Source organism: Kogia breviceps, chromosome X, assembly GCF_026419965.1.
Source record: "Kogia breviceps isolate mKogBre1 chromosome X, mKogBre1 haplotype 1, whole genome shotgun sequence".
Taxonomy (NCBI): Eukaryota; Metazoa; Chordata; class Mammalia; order Artiodactyla; family Physeteridae; genus Kogia; species Kogia breviceps.
This window is the reverse complement of record NC_081330.1, coordinates 96,141,836-96,159,316: the sequence shown is the minus strand read 5'-3', so window position 1 is coordinate 96,159,316 and position 17,481 is coordinate 96,141,836. Positions and strand designations below refer to the sequence as shown.

At 38.5% G+C, this 17,481-nt stretch overlaps 1 protein-coding gene across 2 annotated transcripts in view; it reads right to left on the bottom strand.

Moving 5' to 3' along the window:
• The window catches only part of NDP (norrin cystine knot growth factor NDP), a 277,419-nt gene that overhangs the window by 255,736 nt on the left and 4,202 nt on the right, over positions 1-17,481 (bottom strand). The window lies entirely within an intron of this gene.

Genomic DNA, 17,481 nt, shown 5'->3' with positions numbered 1-17,481 from the left:
ATATGTCAGATGTGTCAATACAAACCACTGGGGGGAAAAGGACAGACTTAATGCATGGTGCTGGAACAACTGGAAATTCATGTAGTATTCATAATTTCTTAAAGAGGATGCAAAATTCACTAACTATAATGGAAAAAAGCCCATAAATTCATCTACAATTAAAAATTTAAACTTCCACATGACGAAAGACACAATACAGGAAGTGAATAGAGAAGCCAGACATATAATACATCTGCAATGCACATAACCAACAGAGGACTCACATGCAAAATATATCAAGAACAAAGACTTTTAAAAAGACTTAGGGCTTCCCTGGTGGCGCAGTGGTTGAGAATCCGCCTGCCGATGCAGGGGACACGGGTTCGTGCCCCGGTCCGGGAGGATCCCGCATGCCGAGGAGCGGCTGGGCCCGTGGGCCATGGCCACTGAGCCTGCGCGTCCGGAGCCTGTGCTCCGCAACGGGAGAGGCCACAACAGTGAGAGGCCCGCGTACCGCAAAAAAAAAAAAAAGACTTAAATCTCAACAGAGAAATGAGCAATGTGCAAAGGATGAAAATATAAATTGATGCTTCCACTTTCCAAGAAAAATTTAAAAATCCTTAGTGAAGTTGAAGATACAGCTTATAGCCTAGCAATTCTACTTCTAGGTTCCTATTCTAGAGAAACTAGCACATATCCACAGAGACATGCACACGGATGTTCCCTTGCAGCTGTCTGTAATAGCAAAATGGCTGTTCATAAGTACAGGAGACTGAAGAATGATCCCCAAAGATATCAGGTCCTAATCTCTGGCTGGAATCTGTGAATGTGACTCTATATGGAAAAAGGGTTTTTGCTGATGTGATTAATTTAAGATCTTGAAATAGATTACCGGAGATTGTCCTGGATTATCCAGGTGGGCCCTAACTGCCATCACATGTATCCTTATAAGAGAGAGTGAGAGAGATTTCTCTCACGCACGCACGCATGCACGCACACACGAGGAGGAAGCGATGTGAAGGCAAAGACAGAGGTTGGAGTAATACCGCAAGCCGAAGACTGCCAGCAGCCACAGAAACTGAAGAAGAAGGGATCAGATTCTCCCAGAAGGAGCATCACCCTGCCAGCTCCTTTATTTCAGCCCAGTGATACTGATTTGGGACTTCTGGCCTCTAGAACTGTGAGAGAATAAACTTCTGTTGTTTTAAGCCACCTAGTTTGCTTTTGTTACAGTAGCCACAGAAAACTAACATAATAAGAAATTGGTAAACTGTAGTTTATTCATAAAATGAAATACTATGAAACAATGAGAATAAATAAACCAGAGCTACATGTATTGACATGGAAATAACTCAAAATCATGTTGATCGAAAATAGCAAGTCACAAAAGGATACAGTGTTTACCATTATGTACATTTTTAAATGCATAAATGATATTATAAATTGTTTATGGATACATATATATGTGGAAAAAATTAAGCATGGGTATTATATATACATCTTGATACTGGTAAGGGAAAGAGATGCTGAGGGAGCAGGCATTAGCTGTATATCCACTTCTTACTTAATTTTTAAAAAGAGATAAAAAGAAAATGTAGAAAAAACATTAACTTTTATTAATTCTGGGTAGTGGGTATATAGTGTCTTTCAGCACATTTTGGTATAGTTAAAATTTTAGTAATTACACTTCCATTTAAGTTTTGAAAGAGAAAATATCAGATTTGGTATCAAACAGCCTTAGGTCTGAATCCCAGCTCTGTCCTGTGACCTTGAGCTGATTAATGAGTCTGCCTTGCAGGGTTATTTGAAGGATGAGACGAGTTTTATATAATTGTCTAATACAACCTCAAAGACTAATAGCAAAGTGTTCCAGGTGGGAAAAGACTGAGGCCTATGAGAAAGCCTAGTCCTGATGGCCAGTAGAATTATATATAGCATTGTTTCCAAAATTGTTTGATCGAGCAGCACCACACCATTGAAAAGTTTTTGAGCAGTCACCCTCAATTTACCACTTAACAGTAATATGCTTATGCTATTGTACTTTTATATATAATATAAGATATGCAAAATAATTTAAAGGGCTAAATGAAGATAAATGTAAATCATGGAAAAATAAATATGAATAATGGAAAAGACCATTTTCCATTAGAATGGAAAATAACAGATAGATCATCAATCCAGCCTCTTCCTTTTACAAGTAAGGAAATGAAATCCCAACAGGTAAAGTGACCTGGTCACCATTACAGGCACAGAACTCATTCTGTGAGGCTTCATGAAAATACAGGCAAAAACTCTAAACAAAATTTTCACAGATTAAATACAACAACGATAAAAAGGAAAACAACATCATGACCAAGTGAAATTTATCCCAGAAATGCAAGTTTTAACATTTGAAAAGCAATCAATGTAAGTTATTAAATTAACAAACTAAAACAGAAAACTAATCCAAAATCATTTTGACAGATGCAGAAAAAGGACTTGACAAAATCTAACACTCAACAACATAGGAATAACAAGGAACTTCTGCAACCTGATAAAAGACAATTACGAAAAACTCTTAACTAACATTACACCTAATGTTAAAAGATTTAATGCCTTCTCCCTAATTTTAGGAACAAGAGAATGATGTCAAATGAATCCAGTTTGGAAATAAAGAAGTAAAACTGCCTTTATTCTCAAATGACATGACTGTCAATATAAAAAAACCTGATGGAATAAAAAAGAAAGCTATTAGGACAAATAGGTGAGTTCAGCAATGTATCAGGATATAAAGTCAATACACAAATATCAATCCTATTTATATATACTAGCAATATACAATTAGAAACTAAAAACAATATAATTTACAAAAGCATCAAAAATATGAAATGTTCAGGGATAAATCTGACAAGAGATATGCAAGACCTGTACCCTGAAAACTATAAAGTATGTCTGAGACAAATTAAATTCCAAATAAATGGAGAGATACACCATGTTCATGAATCAGAAGACTCAATGTTGCCCACAAGTTCATCTATAGATTTAATGCTATTGCAATCAAAATCCCAACAGGGCTTGTTATATAAAATTGACAGGCTAAGTCCAAAGTACCAAAGGAAATATAACAACCTAGTATAGCCAGAATAACTTTGAAAGAGAAGAACAAAGTTGGAGAACTAATACTACCTGATTTCAACATTTATTATAGAGATACAGTAATCAAGAAAGCATGGTATCAGTGATGAGACAGACAGATCAGTGGAACAGAACAGAAAAAGGCTCATCACATATGGACACTAATTTTCAACAAGAGTTCTAAGGCAGTTCAGTGGAGAAATGATAGTGTTTTTTTCAACAAACGGTGCTGAAAAAATGCATATCTGCATATAAACAAATAAAACTTCAATCCTTATTTCACACCACAAACAAAAAATTAACTTAAAGTGAATCATAGACCTGATTGTAAAACTATAATGCCTCTAGAAGAAAACTTCTGTGACCTTGAATTAGTCAAAGATTTCTTAGATCTAATTCCAAAATCATGATCCATAAAAGCAAATATTGATAAATTGAACTTAATCAGAATTTAAAACTTTTTCTCTTCAAAAGATACTTTTTTAAGGGAATAAAATCACAAGCCACAGACAAATATATTTGGCAAGCATATATCTGATAAGGGACTTGTATCCAGAATAAATAAAGAACTCACAAAACAGGAACAAGAAAACAAAAAACTCAAAAAATGTTTGGGAAAAAGACCTGAAATTTCCTCTGGCTTCACCAAAGATTTATGGATGGCAAAGAAGCTCATGAAAATATGTTTAACATCATTAATCATTAGGAAAACTCAAGTAAAAACAACAATGAAATACTACTACTCATCTATTAGGATGGCTAAAATTAAACAAATGGACCATACCACGTGTGGTAAGCATGTAGAGGAATTGGAACTCTCAAAGACTCTTGGTAAAAATGAAGATGATACAATCACTTTAAAAAAACAATTTGGGAAGTAAAAAGCTGAAGAAACTGAAAAATCAACAATTCTTCTTAGATCCATCTGAGAAGGGAGGTCACTGGGCAAACCACTGTCCCTCAAACTGGAAAGACAAATAGACACTCAGATACAGAGAATCATGACTTATCAGAGCAGAAACCCACAAGCAGAAACCTCGGTGGGAACCAGTACCAGGGTAGGAAAATCTGACCTGTAACTGATGAATTTATGGAGGCTCCATGTGGACAAATCTAAGAGATAAAAACTCCTGGCCTCCTGGGGAGGCCAGTCATCAAGGGAGCCCCACACTTGTGTGAGCTTTATCTCAAGGAGCTTTACCAGGTTCTCACAGAGAATATCAAGGAAAAATTCTCTCTGGCTTCTGGCAGGAGAGGAGAAAAGTAACCAGTTTGAAATGTACAAGAGCATTCTGTTCTTCTTAACAATGCCTGCCTTCAAGGGAAACCATTTCACCAATGGGGTTTTATCAGAGCCTAACCCAAGGGGAAAGGGAAATACTCAACTCCAGCCCCCTCCAACCTTACACTTAAGGGAAGGGAAATACCCAAATCTAGCCCCCTCCGGCCATCCTATCCCACCTAGAGGGGTGGGGGAGGAAACTAAAATGTACTTATGAAGTTCACAGCTGAGGGACACAGGCACACTAAAAAGACTGAAGCCTAATCATAGCGATAGAGAACACTTCTCCCCCGACACCTTACCACCACATCACCAAAGGCTTATTTACCAGAGTTTCTTTTATCTAGTACATCATGTCTGGTTTCAGCAAAGAATTAAAAGGCATACTAAAAGGCAAAAAAACATAGTTTGAAGAGACAGAGCAAGCATCAGAACCAGACTCAGATATGGCAGGGATGTTGTAATTATCAGTCTGTGAATTTAAAATGACTATGATTAAAAAAATAAATAAATAAATAAAATGACTATGATTAACATGCTAAGGGCTCTAATGCAAAAAGTAGACAACATGTCAGAATAGATGGATAACAGAGATGGAAATTCTAAGAAATAATCAAGAAGAAATGGTAGAGCTCAAAAACACTACCAGAAATGAAGAATGCCTTTGATGGGCTCATTAGTATATAGCTGAGGAAAGCATCTCTGCATTTGAGGATAGAAACATCAATAGAAACATCCAAAACTGAAAAACAAAGAAAAAAAAGACTTAAAAAATGGAACAGAATATCCGAGAACTTCTGGAAAACTACAAAAAGTTATAGCATATGTGTAATGGGAATACCAGAAGGAGAGGAAAGAGAGAAAGGGACGGCAGAAATACGTGAAGCAATAACGAATGAAAATTTCCCCAAATTAATGTCAGACACCAACCATGGATCCAGGAGCCCAGCGAACACCAGGCAGGATAAATGATCCCCCGAAACTACACCTAGGCACATCATATTTAATCTGTAGAAAGTCAAAGATAAAGAAAAAAGTCTTGAAAGCAGTCAAAGGGAAAAAATACCTTACCTATAGATGGGCAAAGATAAGAATTACATCCTATTTCTCCTCAAAAACCATGTAGGCAAGAAGAGCGTGATGTGAAATATTTAAAGTGTTGAGAGAAAAAAACCAAGCTAGAATTCTGTATCCTGTGAAACTATCCCTCAAAAGTGAAGGAGAAATAAAGACTTTCTCAGACAAACACATACTGAGGGAATTTGTTGCCAGTAGACCTGCCCTCCAAGAAATGTTTACTTTTTTTTTTTTTTTTTTTTTTTTTTTTTTTTTTTGCGGTACGCGGGCCTCTCTCACTGTTGCGGCCTCTCCCGTTGCGGAGTGCAAGCTCCGGACGCGCGGGCTCAGCGGCCACGGCTCACGGGCCCAGCCGCTCCGCGGCATGTGGGATCTTCCCGGACCGGGGCACGAACCCACGTCCCCTGCATTGGCAGGCGGAGTCCCAACCACTGCGCCACCAGGGAAGCCCCCAAGAAATGTTTAAAAGAAGTTCTTCAGAAAGAAGGAAATTGATATAGGTCAGAAACTTGTATCTATATAAAGAAAGAGCATTAGGGATTGTTAGGGAGTTTGGGATTGACATGTACACACTGCCATATTTTAAATGGATAAGGACCTACTGTATAGCACAGGGAACTCTATTCAGTATTATGTAACAACCTAAATGGGAAAAGAATTTGAAAAAGAATAGATACATGTATATGTATAACTGAATCACTTTGCTGTACACCTGAAAACTATCACGACATTGTTAATCAACTATACTCCAATATAAAAGAAAAAGTTAAAAAAAAGAAAGAGCATTAGAGAAGGAATAAGTCGATAAAAAACTTATTTTTCTTAAGTGATCTAACCTTTATAATTTGTTCAAAATAATAGCAACAATGTATTCAGTTATGTGCATATACATGTATATGAACATATCGATGCTTCTGTATAAGTGAAATGAATGACCGTGATGTTATTATAAGGTTTCCTCACTACTCATGAAGTGGTATAGTGCTATTTAAAAGTGGACTTGGACTAATTGTAAACATGTACAGTATTGTAAACTCTGGGGCAACCACTAAAAAAGATGCCATTTATAATGGCACCCAAAGTATGAAATATCCAGGGGAAAATGTAACAAAAGATGTAAAAAAACGTCTAAAACAACAACAAAAAATACCAGTTTGATAGTTTCTCAAAAAGTGAAACATATGCCTACCGTATGATCCACATATTCCACTCCTAGGTATTTACTCAAGAGAAAGCATTATTCCCATTTTGGGGGTGTGTGTGGGGGGGTGAGGGGGCAGGTGTGATGGAACTGTTCTGTATCTTTATTGCGGTGGCAGTTGCACAACTCTAGGAATTTGTCACAATCATAGAATTGTACACCAAAAAGAGTGAATCTTAGTGTATGTAAATTTAAAAATAAATTAGTGCCTAAAAAAATCAAATGTGCTCTTGGAAAATGAGACCACATCTTCTTCTTTGGATGGAAAACGTATCTAAATTCACAAAAGCCTCCACCCCCACCTCACCTGGCTCAGTTCAAGTAGAAGAAGGAAATTTTACTACTATTCTTCCAGATGGAAGGTACACATACTAAGCATTATTTCTTTACTTTTTTTCCCCCACCCAGCATATTCTGTGTTCTAACTGACGTGGAGGTCTTTTCACAAGAGCAACTTCCAAGATGTAGCACAGGATTTCTCCACCTCTGCAGTTAAAGAACTGGGAAGCCAGGACTCTGAGGCACTAAAAGACATCAGATTGTTTCTCAAAAAATTAAAACTCAAATACTTAATTTGAGGGCTGCATATTTTCAGTATTCTAATTCCCCAAAATGTGTTGGTGCATGCTGCCTCAGTTAATATTGTTGTTTAACAAATTACCCTAAAAATCAAGTGCTTAAAGCAACTCTTTTGTTATGTTCATGGATTCTGTGGGTCAGGAATTCTGACAGGACACAAAAGAAGGTCTGGAGTTTCAACTTGGGAGATTCTATAACTGGGGGCTTGAATTATGTGAAGGTGTCTTTGCTCATAAATCCAGTGCATGGCAAGGGCCATCAGCTGAGATTTCAGTTTGGGCTGTCACTTGAATTACCATCTACAAGTGGTTTCCCCACGTAGCTTGGGCTTCTTCATAGCATGGCAACCTCAAGGTGGTAGAACTTCTTACACGGTAGTACAGGGTTCCAAAAGTAAGTGTCACGTCATACAATGTAGAAGCTGCATCATCTTTTCTGAACTGGCCACAGTTGTCTCACACAGCATCACTTCTGTTGCATTCTATTGGTTACAAGTGAATCACAAAGCCACTCAAGATTCAAGGGGAAATGGCAGAGACCCCACCTCTCAGTGGTACGAGTGTCAAGTTCACATGTTGCACACTGCTGCAGCCATCTTTGAAAAATACAATCTGTCATACATGTGTAGTATACAGTTTCCTTCAGTTAACAAGATCATTGGTATCTAGCATTCCTCCGTTAACTGGGATATTAATGTAGTGAGAATATTTCAATTCTCAAGAAGTGGGAATGTACTACATAAGGAAATTGGTGGAAGTATAAAAGATCAGCATTTCAGTTTCTTTTGTGAAGGAGAATTTGCAATTTTAATAGTCAAAACTAAGTCACAGAACAAGAAGAAGATGAATGGGGAAGACACTGTCACTAATTTAATAAGAATTTGAAAAAATTTTAAACTCTTCCATTTCAAAATTATATTTTAAAGCTCTGGAATTGTTTTACTTCAATATAAAATATTCTGGCTTATAATAGAAAACTTTGGAATAAGCATTTTAAGAATTTAAGTAAAATAAACCTACATGCTGATCCCACAGCATATATAAAACTTAATTTGAGATGAATCATAGACTTAAAAGTAAAAGCTAAAATCATAAAGCTATTAGAGAAAAACATAGGAGTCTATCTTGGTGACTTTGAGGCAGCCAAAGACATCTTAAGCAGAAAGCAGTAACCTTAAAAGACTGACAATTTGGACTTCATCAAAATTTAAAATATATACAGTATTCATCAAAGGACACCACTGAGAAAGTGAATAGGAAAGCCAGAGACTGGAGAAAAACATTCGCAAAACGGGTATCTGACAAATGACTTGTATCCAGGAAATATAAAGAATTCCAACAACTCAATAATAATACAACAAACAACCAATAAAAATTGACAAAAGATCTGAAAGGACACTTCACACACACACAAAATACAAATAGCCAATAAACACATGAAAAAAAGTGCTCAATATCATGGGTTGTCACGAAAATGCAAATTTAATTACAATGGGATACTACTACATGGCTACCAGATTGCTTAAATTAAAAAGCCTAATAATAGCAAATGTTGGCAAGATTGTGAAGCAATCAGAACCCTTGTACGTTGTTAGGGGAAATGTAAACTGGTATAACCTCTTTTGGTAAAAGGTCTGCCAGTTCCTTAAAAAAACTAAACATACACCTATGTCCTAGCAATTCCATTCATAGTTATGTAACCAAGAGAAAGAAAATTATGTTCACAAAAATATTTGTACAAGAATGTTCAGAGCAGGTTTATTTATATTAGCCAAAAGCTGGAAATAACCCAGGTGTCTATCAGCAGGGGAAAGAATAAACAAATTGTGGTATTCTCATACAATGGAACACTACTCAGTAATATGAAAGAATGAATTACTGATACACTCAACAATATGGATAATTCTCAAAATCATACTTAATAAGAGAATCCACAAAAGAATATATGTGTATAATTTCATTTATATGAAATTCTAGAACAGGAAAAAAGCCATTTACTGTGAAAAAAAATCAGAAAAGTGGCTGCCCCTTGAATGGGGGATGTGGGCAGGGACTGACTAGGATGGGGTGTGAGGGAATTTTCTGGGTGACAGTAAAGTTGAACATCTTAATAGGGATTTGTGTTGCACAGGTGTGCGCATTTGTCAAAATTAAGCAAATGTATACTTAAGGTTGATGCATTTTATTGAATATAAATTTTACATCAAAAGGAAAAAAATGTAAATAAATGGTAAGCACGCTGATGTATTTAGAGGGAAGTAATTGATGTCTGTGATTTTCTTTGAAATGCACCGAAGTTAAGATGGATTAATGGATGGATAGAGGGGTGTATGAATGGAGACATGCATGATAAATCAAATAATAGTAAAATATTAATGATTCATTCTAAGTGGGGAAAATAAATGGGTAAGAATTTGTTGCTAATTTGACAAGAATTTGAAAATTATAAAAACGATTCCATCCCAAATTTAATTGCAAAGCTCTGGAATTTTGTAACATAAATATAAAATATTATGGCCCATAATAAAAGAATTGTAAGTAAGCACATTAAAATTATTTGACTCTAATCAATAATCAGAGTAGAGCATCAAGTGGAACAACTCATACCCTGCTCTATGATTATAAGACTCTTGACTTTTGCTCTAAGCATTCTGCCAGCATTTGTCATTAGCTCTTTCTGGAAACTGAAGCAAGAAACGAAAAATGCTCAGTGCTCTTTGCCCAGGCTTTTTGGTGTTATTTGCTTGAGCTTTATTTATCTTTTTAATTTTTTCTTCTACAATTGCTCATTGTTAAAAAATATATATATCAAAGAATGAGGCAGCTTGGTGTGCAGCCTGCTAGGATTTCTTCAAAGGATACACAATCCCTGAAATATTTATATAAATATACATGCACACATAACCTTTAGACTTTTGGCATAAATAGGATCATATTATACAGACTTCTGAATTTTGCTTTATCTACAAAACAGCATGATATATATATGGTAGCCATTAGTGCTGTTTACCTAACATCTGGTTTCCCTCTTTCCTCTGAACATATTGGAGCCATGTGACTAGTACTGGCCAATGTACTGAGAGTGTAAATGATATGTATTTCTTCCCAGCTGAGACTTATTGGGCTTGACCCTCCAAAGCTCTGTTCTCTCTCTGGTATATTCAAGGTAGTGGCTGTTCTGTCAAATTCAGTCCCTGAGTGGCTACTGTGAACAAAGCTTCCTCTGACAACAGCAATGGATACACAGAGTAAACAAGAAATAACCTTTGTTGATTTAGTTCCCTAAGATTTGGGGGTTAGTTATTACTGCAGCATTACTTAACCAATCCTGACTAACACATTGAACATTTTCTCAAGTATGCATATTTGGTCTATCTCATTCTTTCTAATGGCTAAATAGTACAGTCTTAAACCAAAGCAGTAGAATTTATCCAACTACTCCCCTATTGTTGGACATATGATTTTTCCAAATTTTTGCTATTACAAAGCTTGCTGCAATACATACTGTGTGTGCACACACACACACACATATCTATTACAATCCACTTGTCAAATTTTTTCTGAGTAAAAAGTTTCTAAACGAGCAATGACTAGGTAAAAGGGTCTAAGCATTAGATACTGCCAAATGCCCTCTAAAATGCTGAACCAATTTAAACTCCTATCAATAGAAAATGAAAGTACCTGTTATCCCACATGTTCATCTGGAGCCAGTTATGTTATTCTTTTTAAATGTCACCAATATAATAGGTGGAAATATTTCATTGTTGTTCCAGCTTGCGTGATTATTGGGCTTCTTTTCATAGGTTTAAAGGCTATTTGTATGGCTTCTGAGAATTGTTTATTCCTGTCCTTAACCCATTTTTGTCTGTTGATTTTATAGTTTTTCATAAATCCTTAATGTCAATCCCCTGGTTCTTATACTGGTTGCAAATATTTTCTCTCAGTCTGTCCCTTGTCTTTTAAATTTGTTTACAGTATTTTTTGCCTAGAGAAATAGAAAATTTTCCTGTAGTCAATACAGTCAACCTTTCCTTTATGGTTTTTGGAAACTGTGCCCTACCTACCACAAAATTAAAATGTATTAAATGTTTCCTAATCAATTATCACTAAAACCTTTATTATTAATCCATTCATTGTCCACTGAATTGAGAATTTCTCTGTACCTTATAATAAAGTCCATAAAAATGAATCTTTTATGGGCTCTATACTCTGTTTCACTGATATTTTAGTTTAATCCTCTATTAGTATATTACAGTGTTTTCAAATATCTATAAACTACATAAATTCTAGTATCTTGACTGTAATATTTTTCCTTTTCAACATTTTTTTGAATCCCTGATTTTTCTTGAGAGACCTCAGAATCAATGAGCCAATTTCTCTCCCCTAACCCTGCAAAACAAAATCAAATCTAACAACAGCAACAACAAAAACCCACATCGTAAATTCTGATTAGAATTGCTTCAAATCTAGATTAATTTGGACAGATTAGAATTTTTAAAATAGTGTCTTTCCATTCAGAGATATGATAAAATTTTGAAATTGTATTCATTTTAGTCTTACACATTTCTTGTCCAATGTATTCCCAGGTATTTCATAATTTTTGTTGCTATAGCAAATAGAACCCCCCATTGCATAATAGTTCCTGTTTATTACTAGTAAAACTATTGCTTTTTATGTAGTTTTCTTATATTTAGCTACTTTCCTAAATATTCTTAATATTTCTAATCATTTTTAAATTGAGTCTTTTGGATTTTTAGATATAAAATCACACTTGGGTGCTAATTTAAAAATCAGTCTCCAGTTCTATTTTGGGCTATTTACACCATTGGTTCCTAAATGCCTATTTCCACTATACCTAGGGTACCAAATAATGGAATTTTATGGCTGGAAGGGACCTTAAAATTATCTAATCCAAGGGTTACCTCGTCAAGTACCTTCTGGGATATGCAGGTAAGATAAATGGGAGAAGGTATACGACAATAAGGAATTGTAGAGACTGGGGAAGAGTGCAGAGAACAGGCACAGTCTGAGGCAGACAGTTGCCACTCACCCCCAACTGACAGTTGACATGGGGAAATGTAGGCCCAGTTTCTATTTTTCAAGAGGAGAGAGAAATATAGACTTTTATGTTTAAACTCTTAATTTTAAAAAACATTAAACAAAACCCAAACAAAACACGATTGCCAGCTATCAATCCATGAACTTGAAAGTAACCCAATGCCTTCACTGAATGCAATTTAAACTCAGAAAGGTGTGTCAGAAATTGCAAAAGTAGTGGAATATAGGGGAGGAGTTTGTATTTTGTTTAGCTGCTCGGGTGGATCAGAACAGTATTTGCAAAGTGCTAAAACCAGGCAAGTGTTTTGCTTGGTTTGTTTACAAACAAGGAGTTCAGTTCCTAATGTTGACATTTTATGCCCCCTGTTTGGCTCATCTTGGCTTGGATTTGCCGTCATAGCAAATGAAGAGGGTACCTTTTAAATCGCTCATCTATATTTGGGGAAAAAACCACGTTATTTTCTCCGTCACCCCAACATGGAAGTCAGAGCTCAATTTCCCAGGCTTCCTTGCAGTTAGAAACATGCTGGTGACCCAGGCTCTGCCAATTGGGGAAGCTTACATGAGACCTTGACTTGGAAGGGATTAACAAGAGAAAACCAGCTAGGCGTGGCCACCTTTGGTGTCAGAGGCGTCCAGCTTTCAGGGGTAGCAAAGGACACGAGGTTGCCAAAAGTAGTGGCAGTGATGGTTGTGGTAAAATCAAGTTCTTGGCAGCAGCGCAAATGTAGCAACGAGTGTGGGTGGTGCAGCAGGAACAGAGGCCATTTTCTCATCAGACAAGTTCTACAGCCCAGTTCTGGGCACTGTTCCTAGAACTGAGCCTCAAGCTTGTTGCTCCAGCCCTTCCAAAGATACTGTGAACCACCCAGGATCCTTTTTAAAAATTCCTTTTCTGCTTAACTAGCCAGAGAGGATTCTGCTTTTTAAAAACTAAGCCCTCACCAGTACAAACAACACCATCAGGCAGTGACAGAATCAAATCAAAGATCTCGGTCTTTTTGATTCCCAGGCCAGCATTTTTTCTATGACATCACATTTATTTATATTTAATGCTTTTAGGAAGGTTCAAAATGCTGTTTTAAAAAATGTATGCTGAGGCTCGTATCTCAAAGATATGGTATGGACACTGTCAAAGTGTCTATTTGGTTCAAGATGAGAGTACATGTTTGAGTGCTTTCGGAATTTGCCTTGGTATTTCCTTCTGTTCAGTGGCTTCCTTAAAAGATGTTAGTTAGGCTTACAATAAAAACACCAATAACAATGTACACACACAGAGTTGTTCAAAAAAAGATAGAGCAAAACCACATAAAAGGAGAGATAACTGTCTGAGATAAATCAGGATGAGATCATTACAATTTTCTAAGCACTAAATTTATAATCTTCTTCCTTGAAGTAAAGGACAGAAGTGGGGTGGATTATATTAATGTTTCCCAACCTTGGTCCACCAACGGTGATGTTTATTTTCCACCTTCATGGCCTCCAAGTTTTTAAAGGGCTTCTTCCAACCTCATTTATTAAAGAATGCTTTCAATGACCTCATCAAGAGTAAATACAGAACTTACTGACATATCGAAAACAGGACATAGATTCCTACTACTATTTTCGGTGACTATTTCCAACTATTCCAACTAATTGGGATAAAGGGTTTTCATTTTCGAGTGTCCGCCATGCACTACAGTGTGCTACAATAAGAACTTTACGTATGTTATCAGATTTATTCATCACAACAGCTCTATGCAGTAGGTATTATTACCATCCCCATTTTGTAGGTGAAAACGTTGTTCAGCAACTTACTCCAGGCCACCAAGCTGACAAATGGCAGAGCTGAGATTTGGATGCAAGTCTACAAGTCTAAAATTGAATCTGTTTATTACATTATACGATCTCTCTCAGGAAGAATTTTAAGTTTACAAGAACGAAAATTTCCTCGAGGCTGTAAATCTTGGAATTTATTACATCGATGCTCACAGGAAATCTCCTGATCCCACAGTTGATAATGGGGGTCTGAGGAAGAATGGTGTAATAATTCACTACATTCACTGAGGCCTGAGACACGGGGTGCTGGAGGTATCTAGGAAAGACTCCAGGGTGAACCGGGCATGTGCCCTGCCCTTGGAAAAGAGGTGAGCACTGAGCACACAGAAAACCAAAACACATGCAGGCTACATGGGGCGGGTGTCATCTCTGATGGAGAGATCAAGGCTCGGGGAGGTGGCCGGAGGGAGAGGCTGGCCACGTCTTCCCTGGCACAGGGCCCTTGCTGCTGCTGTCACCTAGGGTTCTGAGTCCAGGGCCCCCATCAGGAAGCCTCACCCTGCCCATGTTCCCAACTGCACGAAACACTAGCCCTGCCAAGCCTAGTCCCTGCCTGGCTCCCTGCTGAAACCTGCCCGTCAGGTATCGAGGCTCTGAGAAAGGCTCTCTGCACTCTCTTCGATAACAATCCATGGCTGTCACAGGCCAATCTGACAGACCATGGAAAAAGGGTCCCAGGGAAATAGGTCCAGCCTAGAGGCAGAGCCAGCGAGCCCCACAAGGCAGAAGAGAAACACTCCCTCCCCAAACTGCCCTCTGTTTCCACCTGTCCCTGCATTCCTTCAGGTCAATTTTGAGGCAAATATCTCAGGAAGGCCCACAAGTTAATCCAGAAATCCATTATCAACCATGGCACCTTATGCAGAGATAGTTTATTAGCTCCTGCCCACAAGGTTTCCCTGAGAAACGGTGCAAATCTCTGAGAAGAAAGAAAATGCCCGGGGCTTGGACTGCTGCCCAAAGCAGCAAGCCTGGGCTCTGAGGCACCAGGTACATACTGAGAGGGCCAGGTGAGTAAGCAGGGGAGAAAATGAGGGCCATAGAGGTGAAGCCCAGAGGCCTACACTGCAGTCCTGCCTCTGCCTGCCCACTCTACTACTTCGATGCACAAATTTGAAAAGGGAACATTTTACAAGTGTATTCATAAACCTACAGAATGTTTCAGAATGTCAGCGCCTAGAAGGGGCCTTAGAGACCATTATATGGACCAAAGAGTAAGGTGTAGGTCGGTGAAGTGTGTTGCCCAAGTCACTTGACTTGTGAGAGTCGGGACTAGCTCTCCCTGACTTCCCTACAGTCAGAGACAGATTTCCCTTCCCCAGAGCAAGATAATCAATTATTTACTTGTTTGATGCAAACTTTAGACAGAATGTTCCTTGAGAAATAGGACCATTCATTAAATTATTCAACGAACACCTACTGTACTTGGCGGGAGCCAATTGTGGAGGCAGGGAAATATACGAATAACTCAACACGGGCTACCAGTGGATAATACAGGAAAAGCATTTAGGACGATGTATGGTCCACAGTAAGTGCTCGATAAACGGTGACTTCTCCAAAAGAATAATTCAAGTGAGATGGAAATAAGGGAAGATATGGAGGCAAGGGTCAGATCATGACCAAACTCACACGAAACACTAAAAGGTTGGGATTTGCCCTAGAGCAAAGGAATGACATGATCAGATTTTAGGGAGGTCACTCTGGCACAGCTTTGGAGGATGAGTGTTAAGACAAGGAGTCCAGGTGAACAGATGAAAAGCTGAATTGCAACAGTGAAGCTAGAGATGGAGAGAGGTAGTTTAAGAAGTGCAATTTCAAGAGGGTGGGAGAGGTCAAGATAGGGGAAACACAAGGTAGACCCTGGCCCAGGCCCTGGGGACAAGTATGGTGGCCTTTACCAAGACAGGGTCCCTGGCTGCAACTTTATGGGAGAAGAAAAAGAGGTCAATTTAGGGAAAGTTATTTGGGGATGCCTTAGGGACATCCAAAGGGGAGATGTGTCAGAGGCGTTCGTAGTTCCAGATTTATAATCCAGGAAAAAGGTCTAAGCATGAGGAACTAAATGGAGAACTCAGCCTTTAGCTGACAGCCAAAGCAGGGGGGGGCTGGATAAAATGCAGCCCCTCAATGAATATTCACACCCAGGTGCTGTGAAAGTCATAAACTTAAAGCAAAAAACAAGAAAGAGAAGGTTCTTGCCCTCAAAGAGGTTACGTTCTGGTGAGAAGAGCCAGAATATACACTCATACACACATACAGAAATAAAAGAAAAATATTAGCTAGTAAAAGCTCCAAGCACATAATTAAATTAGGATGTGGTGTGAGAGCAACTGACTATGTACTTTCTTTGCCTTTGCCCAGGAAAGAACGTGAAGAGCCAAAAAGAGGGCTGAAGACCATGAACTAGGGACCCACAGATGGCGCAGTGCCCGACACCAGGCATATCACACGGATCAGGACCTCTTGACGCCTCTTCTGCACTCTCATCTGGAGACAGAACCCCCAAGAATAATCCTAGCATCTCATTATTCCATTCAGGAACTGTGATATGTAGTGAGCCCAACATGAGGTGCCAGGTTTAGGGCAGTGAACAGGGCTGCCGAGGACCCTGCTCTCTAATAGGAGAAGACACACCCAAGCACACACACACCAAGTACAGCTATCTAAATAAACTTAACTGCAAGTTGTGCTACTAAGTGCTATGAAAAATATAAACAAGGGGCTAAGAAAAACAGTGAGTGATCTACTTTAGGTAGAATAGAAAGAAATCCCCTCCAAGGAAGCAGCACTTACAATGAGTCCCAGAGTTTGCCATGAAAAGGATGGTGGTGTGGACGTTCTGAGCAGAGAGAACTGCGTGTGCATAGGCTTGGAGGAGGGAAAGAGCTTGACGTGTTTGAGAAAGCAAGTGACTGACGGTCAGCAAGGCCAGAGGACAGAGCTGGAGGAAAAGAAGTGATGACACTGGAAATACAGAGTTGCATCGCTCAAGGCCCTGCCGACTGCAATAAAACGTTTGGATCTTACTGCAAGCCACTGAAGGGTTTTTCAAACCATGTACAGCCTGATCTGATTTCTGTCTTAAGGAATTTCTGGCCAAGAGAGGGCCTAAATTGGGAGCTGGTTCTTTCTGATCATCTTTCTGAGCCTTGAGGTCACCCTGCAATCACACAGTGTGGCCATCCTTTATTCCGCCCACAATTAGGGTCAGGCCGCAGAGCAACTTTTCCTCCTTGGATCTCCTGCCTGGCCTAAGTGCTCCCCCCAAAGCCCCCATAAACTTGCTAAAGTGTTTCCAATAGACACTGCTAGAGTACTAGGAGAATGGACGCTTTTGTAAAAGAACACAAAGTAATAAAACGAAACCACTCCCT